Genomic DNA, 14,354 nt, shown 5'->3' with positions numbered 1-14,354 from the left:
ATCCGAAGAAGGCCGCCGAGCAACCAGAAACTTCATTGATTTCCACATGATGAATATTGGAACCTGCAAGCCACTCACAGTTTTTTCCTTCTATTGTAATTTTTGAGAGGAGGCTGGATTTGAGTGGCTAGCTCAAGTAGCCATCGAGAAAGAACAGTCCCAGAGAAATTTTCTTTGTTTTATAAACTTTTTCTCTGTTTTTGTTTTTGTTGTTGTTTCTTTTTTATTTTTAGCGGCTTTGGACTTGTGGAAGGCTCGCAAGAGAGGGAGAGAGAAAGAGAAAGAAAGGAGGGGAAGTGGAAAGAGAAGCTCTTGAAATGTTTAACCGAGAGAGAAAGAGGGAAGTACAGATAACGGTATTGACTTCTGCCAGCAGGACAGATCCTCCACAATGGCGGGCAGGTCTGACAAACCAGACTGTTGTAAAATGGTAATAACGGTTTTTCACGCGTTTCCTAAAATAAACGTGCACCGGTTGTTCGGTGCATTGACGACTGAGAACAATCAAAGCAATTTCGATTTACCAATTGGATAAAGTACACTCTACTTTGTCCATGCCCCAGATAGCCGACTGACCTAACCTGGGTAGGGTTATCTTATTAAAAAAAAAAGATGGTGTGGAATGAAATTTATTTTTTCCGCCGTCGGCAACTAAGGATGTATCAAAGCAGCCAGCCCTGTATACAGATGCCACATACAGAGAAAGAACAGCTTGTCGGAGACGAGATCCGAACCCAGGACAGCGAACCCTCAGCGTATTGGTGACAGGTGCTAACAATCGTGCCAACACCGGACCGTCCATCTACCTGGCAAACGGGTATCATGATTTTGAAACATAAAGAATGCGATGTCATTTCTTATAGTCACCAGTCGACATCGGAATTTCTATTTATTGTGGCAGACACACATCGCTAAAATATTCTCATGCAGAAAGTTCATACGCATGAATGTTAAAACTATTAAATGTCAAATATTTATTGACCTTAAAGCCAAATGTCATGCGATGCGGGTGTCCATGGCAAAGTGAGTCAACGACTGTCCAATATTGGACGAAATATTATGATTTGATAATATTTTAACATTTTTATTCCAATGGTTGTGAGCTCGTCTGTTTACCGATGACTTACACGTGATCACTACTGGTATTTGTCAACAGAAGAAGATATTTTGACTTAAATTTCTGGAAGAAATTTTTTCTAAATGACTGGTTACAAATCTGAGGACTGGAGGAAGAACAACCTCCGGGTGCAGTAGTCATGAGATAGTGTGACAGTTAGCAATGGCTCGGCAAGTCTGAGATGTTCCTAACGGCAAACACATGCAAGCTGAGGGACTGGAGGTGATGATGTAGAGGTCTCCGGGTTGTGTACCCTCCCTGCTTGTGTCCACAGAGCTAGAGACTCCCTGCATATGTCCACAGAGCTGCAAGTCTGGTTTACAACGTCTGTCCCTGGAGAAACTCTTTTTGTCTCTCGGAATTGAGAGAGATCGGGTACTCTGAACACGTGACATACAGTCGACATCTACTTCAAAACATGTCGGAGAAGGTCGTGTGCCCAACAACATCAATAATTTGTGCTAAAAAAATCCATGTAATTTCCCAATCTTTACATTTCCTGAGTAGCGTTTACTGAAATGATTGCATGAACATGGACAAAATGGTTGCTAATCCACGAATATCAGGACCATCAGAAGACCTGCGCAAGTTTCCGTTACATCCGGAACTCGGTTGGAGTCTGTACAGATGTCTAAGAAACCTTGTTTTTCACAAATCTTCCATTCCTTACACCTTGACTCACCGCAAAGAAGGCTGTCCACCCACTCCGACAGTGGGGAGCTGCTGGAGCTGCGGATGCCGGAGGTGTGGCTTTGTGTGAAGTAATCCTCGGGACTTATCGCCATAAGCGCGCGCTGTCTGGCTACGCGAGACGAGCCTTCGACGGGATTTTGCGAGACTTGGTCGGCGGGGTGTCTTGAGGGTCTAGCCAGTGTTTACTGTCAAATTTGCCTTGTTTGTGAGCGTGCCATGGGGCTGTCAGGATGCACGAGAACCACAGTTCAAGTAAATAGATTTCTGGATGATGATGATGATGATGATGATTGGGACGCTAAAAATAATGATGATGTTTCAGACGGCTGAGACAGATTGTTTCCAGAGGATTTAGTTCTATTTTTCAATGCATGTTTCAAGCACAAGCGCACGTGCGTGTCTGGAGCACTCCACCCCTAAGCTCTTCATTTGTAGAATGATATACTGTTGCGCAATCAGTAAGTGGACATGACATTCAGTGTTCACAAGAAAATGAGATAAAATATATTATCCTCATCCTCATCCTCATCCTCATCCTCATCCTCCTCATCATCATCAGCACCAGCAGCAGCATTGTCATCATCACCACCACCACCACTTCATCTATTTACATTTCATCATTAAAGTTTCCCTTCAAACCACTTTCTTATAAAAAAAACACAAACAAACAGGATACACATAAACTTCTGAATTTTTTCAGCCTGAAATAAACTTATTTCTTCTTTCAAGTAAACATTTTAGTCTTTTTGAGGCTTTAAGAAAGCCGAGGTGAAGAAAGGAGACAATACTTTCCTTGATCGCATCCACTCAGTTATGCAAATGGCGGACGCGCGGTCTGTTTACCCTGCTGCCGTCTGGCGTGAAAAAAGGGCCGACAACTCTAGAAGCTCATGTGATTACGGAACCTGGAGTTGTCTCGCCGTCGGAGTCAGTTTGTAGAGAAAACCGTTTTAAGAGCGATTTGGAAATGAGGGACCGGACGGCAGGAATCTCTCCGCTTGAGCGGTGATAAATAATTCCGCTAATAACTCAGCTCAACCCGAAGTTGAAGTTCCAGTTCGACGGATGATTCGCTCGTGGTCACGTGTGGGGGCGAGGAAAGGGGTAGAGGATGGGGTAGAGGAGGAGACAGATCGAATGGCGCCGTGAAAGGCAATCATGGGATGCGAGAACAGGTGTAGATGTGTCAGAAATTTGTTTTCCTCAACATCTCTCGCTCAGGCATGTGTGTTGACATGTTTACTGGTGTTGGCTCTAACATCAGAGCGTAGGTGTAAATTTACAAAACAAACAAACACACAGACACACAAAGTTGATGTAAACACGCGCTTACTTCTTACATAGAGAGATCTTGATAATAGACACATTGATATAAATTGAAATAAATACACATTGGTAACTATAGACACAAATATTGCTATATAGACAAAGATACACAGACATTACTATATATATACACACACAAATATATATTTACATAAATATATTCCTGAAGATACACTTACATATTAACACATGCACTATTTTTATTTTACTCAAATTTAATTCGTTGAGATGTTTTGCGTTGTTGTGATTGCCCTCTGTGATAGTATTTCCTTCAAGTCTTCTTTTCATTCTATCAATGAACGGATTGCAAAGTTTGCAGTAAAACTTTTTCTGCTTTGGTAAACTTGTCTTTGATGTTGTTTCATGTGGGATTAAATTCTTTTTGTGCTCGTGCTTGGGAAACGCTGACAGGTCTCAGTGCAGGAGGACACAACATTCTTCAAATGATGCCAGAGCAACAGTTTGCACAAGGATTCCCACACGCACGTAAATAGCACGCACACAAACACACCGACGCACCGTTTGTTGTCGAGGGATCTTGCATGACCACAAGCAGGTGACGTCTCGGTGTGACGTCATGCTCTCTTTGGGTTCCCAAGCTTTTAACGCGGTGCATTATGGGACCACCGATGGGGGTATCGCATGACGAAAGCAGAGGCCCAGAACAGGAACTAGTGACTACCAGGACTGGTGTAAAATATAATGTTGTCGAGTATAACCGATGTTGTGGAGGAGAGGTGTCGTTTGGAGGAACATGTTGACCCACACACACAGATACACGTCACTCGTGGTCGGGTGGGATCGAGGTGTCATTGACAGTTGTATCTCGGTAAAGAACCCTCAGAAGATTTTTCATGAAGCTAATGGTACCAAACGAGCCCAAACCGAAATTATTCAAACCTCAAAACAAGCAACAATGATGACGGTGGTGAGAATGAAAAAGAGGAGAAGAGATGCTGGTGGTGGGAGATGGTGGACAAATATTGTTGATCGTGTGTGATTGATAAACAACGGTGGGTGGATGATGTATTGAGGGGCGGATAATTAGTGCCGAATAATGGATGATGATTGATGGACGATGACGACACAGCTTCTACAGTGGAGACACATAAACACGTAAACACCAGTGCCAGTCGAATACTTGCAGACATCGATACAGTCACAAATATACATATATAGTCATGTATGTATGCATCATAAGTACATCACACATGCTAAACACACATACAAATATATGTTTACACAGAGAAAAGGAATAAAGCCGCCCACTGCCCCACAGAGACAATGATCGAAGCACTTAGAGCGAATTATCCAGGCCTTCCTCTCACACATCAACTGGAGGGCAAGACAGAGCGGGGTAGTTTGCTGCGCATGCGCACATGCCCATCTCCTCTCCACAAACACCTCCCCCCCACCCCCACTATCTTAGTTTTACAGGGATCTTTGTGGCCATTATGAATTGTTGATGCCGTATTCAACCGACGTGACATGACTGTGACGCTCTCCTGTAGCGGAGATAGTGAAGCGATGATTTTTCTCGACATCCGAGAACAGTAGTGCCAAGTGCCAGATGGGAAGGAACATGGCGTTCGGACCAAAGTGGAAAGGGGAGCTTCGAAGCGGAAAAGTGTGATAACAGTCATCCTACCCTGACACTATCGTGACGTCATCGGGAGTGTTATATAGACATTGGGGTAGTTTTAGAAGACCTTGTGAGAACTGTACGAGGGCGATGAAGAAGGGACGCAAGCGACAGGTAAGTGACAGAATTACTTCAGTGAAAACATGAACTTGTACTAATGGACTGCTTGCAGACGATTTTTTTTTTCAATTAACTACTAAAACGAGGCTCTACAGCCTCCGGTTTAGTCATATTTATGATTTAACCACGTGATATCCATTACAAAATTCATTCCAAACGCTTCAGTTTGTAAAGCTATTCTCCACTGCTACATGTATTGTCCTCATCAACAAGAGCTATGAAGCTAGAGAAACACAGAAATTTTGAAATATCTCAAAGGAATCGGGTTTTTCATTTCGGTCATTGCTGCATCTATTTTTAAAACACGAAGAAGAAAGGCACAACATAAAAGCTGGTTCTCTCATGGCCCATAGGGAAATATGTCCCACAGCAACAAATCAAATAATTTTCGAAAAACAGCGCAAAATTCCTGAAACAAAAGTATTAATACATCACATTGGAGACATCCCCTAGGAAAACCAGTGGCAGTTTGTCTACTTGCTACATTGTTTTGAAAAACAAAATCACTTCAAATTGAAAATTCCTCTCAATCTGACAATGAAACTAACACATGCCTATCAAAGTCAGACTTATTTATACAAAGTCAGTGACATACTAAATGGTTCATACAAATCTGGCTGCTCTATGTTGCTTCAATCGCATTTAGAGTCCATTTAAAAGTATGGAACAAATATGTCCCCTGGTACTCAAAGGGTTACAGAACTGAGTTGAATTCGACACACAATGTTACTGTTCCAAATGTGGTCAAATAAATAAATCCTCTTGGTTCTCGATAAACACGATTACAAATATCACATTTCCCCCATCAAAAAAAAAAACAAAAACAAAAAAAAGATAAAGCTTGTGACGTCACCGTTGTCCACGGATGCTTCCCAGTTTTCCCCAGTCGCTGTAATCTTGTGCTAGCCGATACACGCAGACAAAACTCAGGGCAGGTCGTCCAGCCGAACGATCCATTTCATTTCTCTGCCATAACCAACAAAAAGTTGTATTCCCATTCCATATTGCACGCAGCAGACGACACACGTGATGTTGATTAGGTACAATCGAGTAAATACTTAATGATTTAAAACATCAGAATTTTACCATTCCTTTTATTCCTTTTTATACATTCCCGTAATTTTACAATCTACCGCCTTTATTGAGATTTTTGTGATGTGGTTGTGGTTGTGGAAGTCTTACGTACGTCACGAACATCTACAATTAAAAGTCTAGACTACAAAAATTGTCCACGTGTCATAGACCACTTAAGTAATTTAAAGTCTTGTGTACCGGCTTTTAGAGAAGCATTATGTAAGGCAGACGGTCTAAGTGACCAGAAAGAACAAATCGCGGACAACGACAGGGGCTGACGGGAAGTCGGACCGTTAGTGAGGTCAAGGTCTTTGAGCAAAGGTCGCGACTGGCGGCGAGTCAAAGAAAAACAATCCTTGGGCTTGTTGCACCTTGTTACACCTGTATATACATACTATGGACGACACACTTCGATAAACACTATAAACACTACAGGTAAACATGTCTGAGCGACACTCATGCTCAACAAACGTGAATGCAAGGGAAATCACTTCGAGGTCTTCGCAGTTCAGCCTGACTGGAATTTCTTTCGACGCAAAATATGAAAAATGCAAAATGTTTTCTTGGATTTTTCTAAACCCTATAAATAATCTTTATATTCCTTCACACTCTCATATTTCATCCTCAGAATCATCGTCATCGGAATCTGGCAATGTCAACTCTGATCATTGCTTGGAGAAACTTGGAATTCAAGGAACTTGTTGTGAGTTATCTTCTCAGTTCCAAGAAGATAAAAATGGAAACAAAAAACACACACACACACAGTCATGATTTTTTTCTTTGTGATCATCCTGGGTGTGATGTTTGCCAAAAAGCTGGATAAATCCAAGATATCCGGAGAAAAGACACTTTAAGCCTGTTATTCGTTACTGGGATCGAAGTCTTTGTTTTCAGAGTGAGGTCGAGATGTTTTTGATGAGGACGGTTCACAAAATACTCATTTTTTTCCAGCTTTACAATCGGTAGAGCGATCTTTGAGGTGGATTTAAAGGGCCTTTTCTATATTAAAGAACTCCTTCAGGGATCAAAAGTTTCTTCCTCTGCGTCAGTGGATTCTCTTTTTCTTTCTCTCTCTCTCTCTCGCCCACACACAAACATACATATGCACAATTAAAAAAATGGACTTAAAAGATCCTATAACAATCCTCCTTATTCTCCTAGTAACCTGGTTACCACGTGACAGTCTGCTTCCATGTCTACATGTCTCCCTGTCTCCATGACTACTTGCATTCTTCTGCGTGTCTCTGTGTCATTTTCTCTGTACGTCTCTCTGTCTCTCTTTCTATCTCGTAATCACTGTCATGCTAAAGCTATTTTTAAAAGTTGTATTGTGTATAATCATGCAGCACAGTAGAGTTCAATTATCTTGCTCTGATTGAACTCAGTGAAAGCTGATTGAAAGCAAATGTCTGCGATGGATGATTGAATGGTAGGAATATTGTAATTGAATTTTTCTTTAAAGCTTCGCGTGGGTTTCCGTAGTCTCCTCTGTATTTCAGTGAGAGAGAAAAAGAAAGAAAGAAAGAAAGAATGAAAAAAGAAAGAAAGAAAGAAAGAATGAAAAAAGAAAGAAAGAAAGAAAGAATGAAGAAAGAAAGAAAGAAAGAAAGAAAGAAAGAAAGAAAGAAAGAAAGAAAGAAAGAAAGAAAGAAAGAGCAGTCCCACGCGCCTATCTCCCCAGCGAGCTAGAATTCTTGTCCTACCTTTCGTCTTTGCGCACACCCCATTGTTCTCCCTCCAGATGGAGTTTCAACAGAAGACAGGAGAAAAAGAAGAAAGAAAGTCAACCTGTCGTCATTCCAACAGTCGGCAGACGTCACCAGGTGAGTGGGTGTAACGTTACTCGCAGCTTGAAACCGATACGCGGCAGTAACGGAAGCCATGTTCGTGATGCTTGTAATCTTGGATGCGCTGAGATTACTCCGCTCTCTGTCTCACAAAGGACTCAACGGCCTGGGGACAATGTCTGGCAGTCTGCAGCGAATAAAAAGTGAAAAAAGAAACGAGGACAGGAGAAGAATACAAATGTAGGACAAAGCTCGGGTTATTTCCCTTGGGGTTGAGATTGCTGTTGACTGTACGACATTGTGTGCAGTTGTATCGTCCATCGGGTCCACTTGCTATGTCATCAAATGAGAGAGCGACACTGCCACCTGGATCAGACATGAAGTAGGATGATGGAGGCTGGGAAGTGGGATGGGTGAGGTTCCTTTTGAATGCCAGAGCGTGGATAGTCCAAACCTTTCTCATTTGAAAGACAGATCGAAAAAGATGACAAAGGTGTCGCAGTATTTTTTTGTGTTTGTTGCTGGAACAAGGCAACTGGTGTCTTACAGCAAGTACTGTTGGAGAGTTATTAGTGGATGTGTACTTTCATCTCCATTTTTTATTCTTTTCTTTCTTTCTTTCTTTCGTTCGTTCGTTCGTTGGTTCTTTCTTTCGTTCGTTCGTTCTTTCGTTCGTTCGTTCGTTCGTTGGTTCTTTCTTTCTTTCGTTCGTTCGTTCGTTCTTTCTTTCGTTATTTCTTTCTTTCTTTTTGTGAACGTCTGCGTGTATTTATGCGTGTGTGGTTTTTTGTTTGCGTAAGAGAGAGTGTGTGTGCTCGCGCACACGACTAATTTCTAATTTGAAAATTAGATGAGACTCCATCCTTTACAAATACATTGTCAATGTGTGTGTAGGATGGTGTGTGTGTGAGAAAGAGAGAGCGAGAGAGGACGCGCCCATGATTATATAAGAATACATTTCAATGCAAATCCCGTCGACATTTTCAGTGAACAGTATTGTGTTTCATTCAAATTGCTTTCCGTTCAGCTCTTCAAACACAGGGTTAGTCATAACGAATCGGTGTGTACTCGGTCCACTGCAAATCACGTGATGGCGGGATTGCGTGTGTGTGTGTGTTTGCGTGTGTGTGTGAGAGAGTGTGTGTGTGACAGAGAGAGAGAGTGTGTGTGTGAGAGAGAGTGTGTGTGTGTAAAAATATCTACGTGCTTCATATATTTCGCAAAATACAAATTCTGGAGAAAACACTCCATCAGGCCTGGACTTGACTAACAGTTGCAACGGCTCCACCGGGACTCCTTTAATGGAGTTTGCAGGACAGCTTGCCCACCGCTGAGTCCCACTTCAGTGAGATCATCGCACATTCACCACACAAATCCTCTCTCGACCCGATTCCCACTCACCTGCGTGAGTGCCTTAACGGTTATCACTCTCAATATCAATCAATCCTTGTCGACTCCTGTTGTAGCCTCGTTGTTGAAGCATCCTGTCGTCAGAGAGGAAACCCACCCTCGCTCCTAATATTCTTTAAAAAAAATAAAAATAAATTATTTCTCAGTTACCAGCTTCATTTTTCTGCATGAGGTACTGGAAAAGGTCGTGCTGCTCCAGGTCCTGACCCATTTCTCCAGCAATAATTTACTAAATCGTTTCGATCTCATATTTCGATCATACCATATTTAAGAATAATTTGTCGGTCCCACCATCCTCCACTTGAGGCTGCAGTTTCGGTGTAAGTGTGTTTGGGTGCTTGTTCTCTAACGTGTTTGCGTCTCTGTTAGCGTATATAAGCATGTATGTGTCCTTGTGTGTGTTTTGCTGCTGATGCCTTTGCCAATAACATGTGTGCGTGGGTGTGTTTTGAGTGTGCTTGCTTGCGTGCTTGCGTGCGTGCGTGCGTCGATGTGTTTCCGAGTGTGCGTTTCTGGGTGTGCGCCGACACGTGGGTGTAGTCGAAGTCTCGCGGGAAAGTGTCGGTAGCCGGGATAATTATCGGCGATATTCCTGAGATAATTTATTGGCCAGTTCTCAGACTGTTTAGGGGGGATCAGATCTCAGTTGCATTAGCGTCGAGTGAGCGATGGATGAAAAGAAGTGACATAATTAGGAAAAACACAGATTGCACTAATGACGGACAAGCAAATAACGGACTCGGCAACCACAGAGAGGGAGAGAGGATATTAATGAATAAATAGAGACAGCTCGCGGCTAGTTGTCGCTTCGGACAGTGTATCGCTATCTGAGATGAAGGCCTCGTATCGTCGATATGGTTTATCTAAACAGCTCCTGGTCGTCTCATCAGTTTTGTCATCACGTGTTTTACGTCATACATGTTACGATATTTTTTACGTAATCACGGGTGTTTACGTCACTAGGCACGCTCGTGCAACATCGATCAGACATGCGCAATCCTTCATCCGGGGATGAGAAGGTTGGGCGAGGGATCACCTAACACGTGGGGTAGTATTTAACACCTGGCATCGTGTCTGGACCGTCCTGTACAGCTTACGTCACGTGACTGAACACGTGGCTCAATTGCCGAGTACTCCATCCTCAGGGTGAAGGTGGGAAAGTTGGGGGGAGGGGTTGCCACACGTGTCGACACTTTTCTGTGGTCGGGAGGCGGTTATGTTTCCCTCCCTCAACTGAGCGGCGCACGTGCATACAACCTTGTTTAAATTTTATCATCAGTTTCAAGCACAGCCCCTCATCATAACCCTAACTAACCTCAACCAAATCCTATAACCTAAACCTCAAAGTTAACATATAAGCCTGACATACACTTCTCCATCTAAAAGCTAAATACATTTTAATCACAAAAAATACAAACTATTCAAAATAAACAGCAATACAATTAATGTGCGTATTTTTTAATGGAGCATAATTACTGAGGAACATAGAAAATCGCTTTAGTCGCTGTGTTGCATTGTGTCTCACCCTCTCCTATTTCACACCTTCCTCCATAAAATAAAACAACACTAACAGTTATGTGTATACAATGGTACAATTATCAACCAGTATTCCAGCTCGTTGATTGCTGGAGAATGGCAACTGCCAGCATCCGTGTGATGAAGTGGACGAGGGAGATGCCAGGGCAACTGTCAGGCAAGCACACAAAGCTAATGCATCCATCCAACTCTATTGTCAACGTACCCGCCGTGTAATCCCGGGTCATTTGTGCACTTAAACCTGTCAGGTCACCCAGGGGACATTGATTTTGCAATATCTACCTGTCTGGTCTTGTAGTTCAATCTGAATATCCTGATCTCTCTGTGTGTGTGTGTGAGAGAGAAGGACATCATTTGTCTTGCAAAACAAGTTCTTCTTCTAGAAAGGTCGCTTTCTACAAAGAGTTCAGATATATTTATTCTTGGCTGCTGACTTGGGGCTAAACAAAAACAATAAACAATTGACTTGTCAATGACTCTTGCACTACTTGTATTCATTGTTTTTTGTTCTACTGTTTTAGCATCAACAAACCAGTAGTCATCGTGTTAATTGATGTTCGTTTCGGTCATCACACAACACACAACAGCCTGTCACATTCACAAGTAATAAACAAACGCCAGTAAACCATTCCATCATCTCCATTTCCTTATTTGTTAATTTATTTTTCTCCTCCCGCTTTGTTTTGTTCTTGTCCTCCCTGTCACTGTTTGTCACCCTCACTACTCAGCCAACTAACCTCGCCTTACACACCTACCTATTGATCACTTCCATTCCTTTCAAGACTTAAACCTCTTGTGAGCCGTAAAACTTCTTCCAATCCAACTGAACACCGGCGAATGGAAGCAGCAAAGAATGCTCTGGATTTTTCTCGACACGGACAAGCAATTAAGAATGCATTTCAACAAAAAGCTCGGACATTATTTTGAGCCCCGGCATTGTTCGCGGAACTTATTTTCCCTCTTTTCTTTCTTTCTCTCAATAAGATCCATTATCCCTCAAGCTGTCACAGAGTGCAATAAGGTCACGGCCCGCATCCCGGTGAATGGGTAAGTAACACTTTGGTGGCATTACCCGGGGTTGAGAGGACGGTCAATAGTTTTCTCTTCTCCCGGCGATTCTGAAGGTGTGACAAGCGGGTTCGTGTAAGTGGGTCTTAAAACGCTTCAGGTCAATAGTCGAAGAACCAGTTTGAATTTGAAAAAAAAATAATCAATATCAGAATTATCTCCTCTTTGGTGGAGTGTACAAACCGGTTTGAAAAAAAAATATTGAGATTGTTTTTCGGTGATAACGTACCCGTGTGTGTGTTTTATCACGAACTTGTATCACTGGACTGCTGGCAGACGATTTTTTCCAGTTAACTACTAAAACGAGGCAGGAGTGTACAAAGCTTCCGGTTTAGTCACATTCTTTGTTTAGGCTCACCGAGACTAACAGTGTTCATCTTGGCACACAGACAGCAGTCCACCTATACCCTTGGTCTTATCAATGGATTTAATATCCTCGTCATAGCAAGCACCAGCTACTCTATCCCTGCCCTTTGAACTGGGCTGTATAGTCTTGAACCAAGGGTAAGTAGCTGCCCTGGAGGATAACTGGAAGTCAAGAGCTAGGCTCCTGTCTCCATCAATATTTCCCTCAGGGGCCAATGTTTTAAAGCATTGAGAACGACTCTTAGGATCATGTAACAAAAAGAAACATCCACGGGGTCTGGACATGACCTCCTATTTACAAAAACAAGACAACTGCCCTTGATTCCACATTTCCCCAGAGTCAGTGAGTTCCACTCATTCCCCGTGACAAAGCACCTCATGAAGCGTTTGTGGAAAAAGTCTTTCCGCACGCACAGAATAAACTCATAAGTTTTTTTAAAAAAGTTTGAAGACCAGTTGGACGAGTTTTCACTTTCATGCCTGCAGGTTGCAGCAGCTGAGGTCGGTGACGGTGCCGTCTGTCGAGTCCTGAAGTACTTGTCTAATCAAACATTCATGAAGCAGCTGCGGCTGACAACTCTGATAAGTGCGGACATGGCCGTCAGAGTTAGCGGCCTTCTGTGACGAGGTCAACATCGCCGGCAGTGCGGTCTGGAGGTAAACCGTCACCAGGCAACCTTCGTTTGTTTTGCTTTTGATGAAAGTTCATTTGTTTTTCTTCTCTGATTTTTTTTTTCTCCACTTCTTTAATTTCTTTTCTATATTTTTCTCTAACTTGTCTCCTTTCTCCACTTTTTTAATTTCTTTCTTTTTCTTCTTGTTTAGTTTCGAATGAATGAGAGAGTAAAATGAGAGAGTAAAAGAGTGAGTGAGACGAGAAATAATCTCACAACTGCTAACATATTGCCTTAAACCTTTGCTCAAAAATGGGCTCGTGTTCCTATGTTCAAAAAAAAAAAATTTTCACCTCCAATGAAAGGGAACATCTCAAAAAGTAAAAGTCGTCCCTTTTGTCGCTTAGGGAAGAAGGAGTTAGAAATAACACTTTTCTTAGGGCCAGCCAGCTTTTTAGTGTGAGGTGGGCGATGTGGGGTGTGTGGGGTGGGATTTGTGGGGTGATGGGCGATGTGGACTGTGAACATTTCCTTTCCCTCCTGCTACTCTTTTCCAACCCTCTTTAAAGTCAGGTACCCTAATTCGCTTGCGTCGCATGGGTATCGAACCGACTCCTCTCCAGGTTTGGACGTCAGAGCTCTAACCAATCGGTTATCCGCTTCCCCAGGCGGCTACCATCGGCCGTTAGTCGACGACAACTCCGCTCGTAAGCGTGTGTGAGTCGGTGTCTGCTCAGGGTCTTGTCGTGTCGGTACTTGTCGCCATGATTACTCTCCCCTCGCTTGCCAACGCAGTGCGCATGTCAGAAGAATCACGTGATTAACGTTGTCATGGCAAACACGGGGTGAGACAAAAAGAACTGCTGATAAATGAATTTTCCGCGTCAATGAGGCATTTTCGAATGAGCTCCCGACTTTGCTTTTAAAAAAATCAGACAATGCATGACAGCGAAGGTGCAAAAAAAAAAACAAACAGTTTTATAATTAACTGAGTGTTAATTTATTTTAAGTTAGAGAAGGAGGGAAAATTGGATTGGAAGGTAGATGTCAACGACTTTTTTCATAAAAAAGTAACTTAGACACGAATTTATTGCAAAAGTACTGTTCCCCATAAACATAAGTGCACTTGCCGAACCATATTTAGCATATGATCAGGTTTCTTCTGTGTCAGGCATTCTCTTTATTTCAGTTATTCGACCTCAAATGTAACTCCAAAAGCCATACTACCTTTTTATTTTAGTGTGTTTCATTATTTTATACTCCATTTTATTTTCTACCTCCCTCTCTTTCTCTTTCTCTCTCTGTTTGTCTTATTTTTAGTGGCAGTGCAATGCGTACAGATTTTTAATACTTTTAAGGACTAAGAAGAGCGCAAGCTTTACTGGCTACAAATGTGGGGATAGAATTGGGTGTAGACGTTCTCCATCCTTTTATCCTGTGATCACGACCGGATCTGGCAGTTGTAGGTTCATAACCCGCAAGACACAAAGAGCGGAGACCATGAAATCACAGCAAAAGGTTTAATCGTTGCTTGGTTTATGGGTGTGCAATGCGACGCAACCGTGGATACCCTGAAAAGCCGAGGCCATGTTGGTGTTGTG

At 42.5% G+C, this 14,354-nt stretch overlaps 1 protein-coding gene across 2 annotated transcripts in view; it reads left to right on the top strand.

Annotated features, from left to right (window-relative positions):
* LOC112575295 (synaptotagmin-like protein 5) overlaps positions 1-14,354 on the top strand; it is a 74,083-nt gene that overhangs the window by 16,773 nt on the left and 42,956 nt on the right. The window lies entirely within an intron of this gene.

This window comes from Pomacea canaliculata, linkage group LG11 (genome assembly GCF_003073045.1).
Source record: "Pomacea canaliculata isolate SZHN2017 linkage group LG11, ASM307304v1, whole genome shotgun sequence".
Classification (NCBI taxonomy): domain Eukaryota; kingdom Metazoa; phylum Mollusca; class Gastropoda; order Architaenioglossa; family Ampullariidae; genus Pomacea; species Pomacea canaliculata.
The sequence above is the reverse complement of the archived record's forward strand: the minus strand, read 5'-3'. Positions and strand labels throughout refer to the sequence as shown.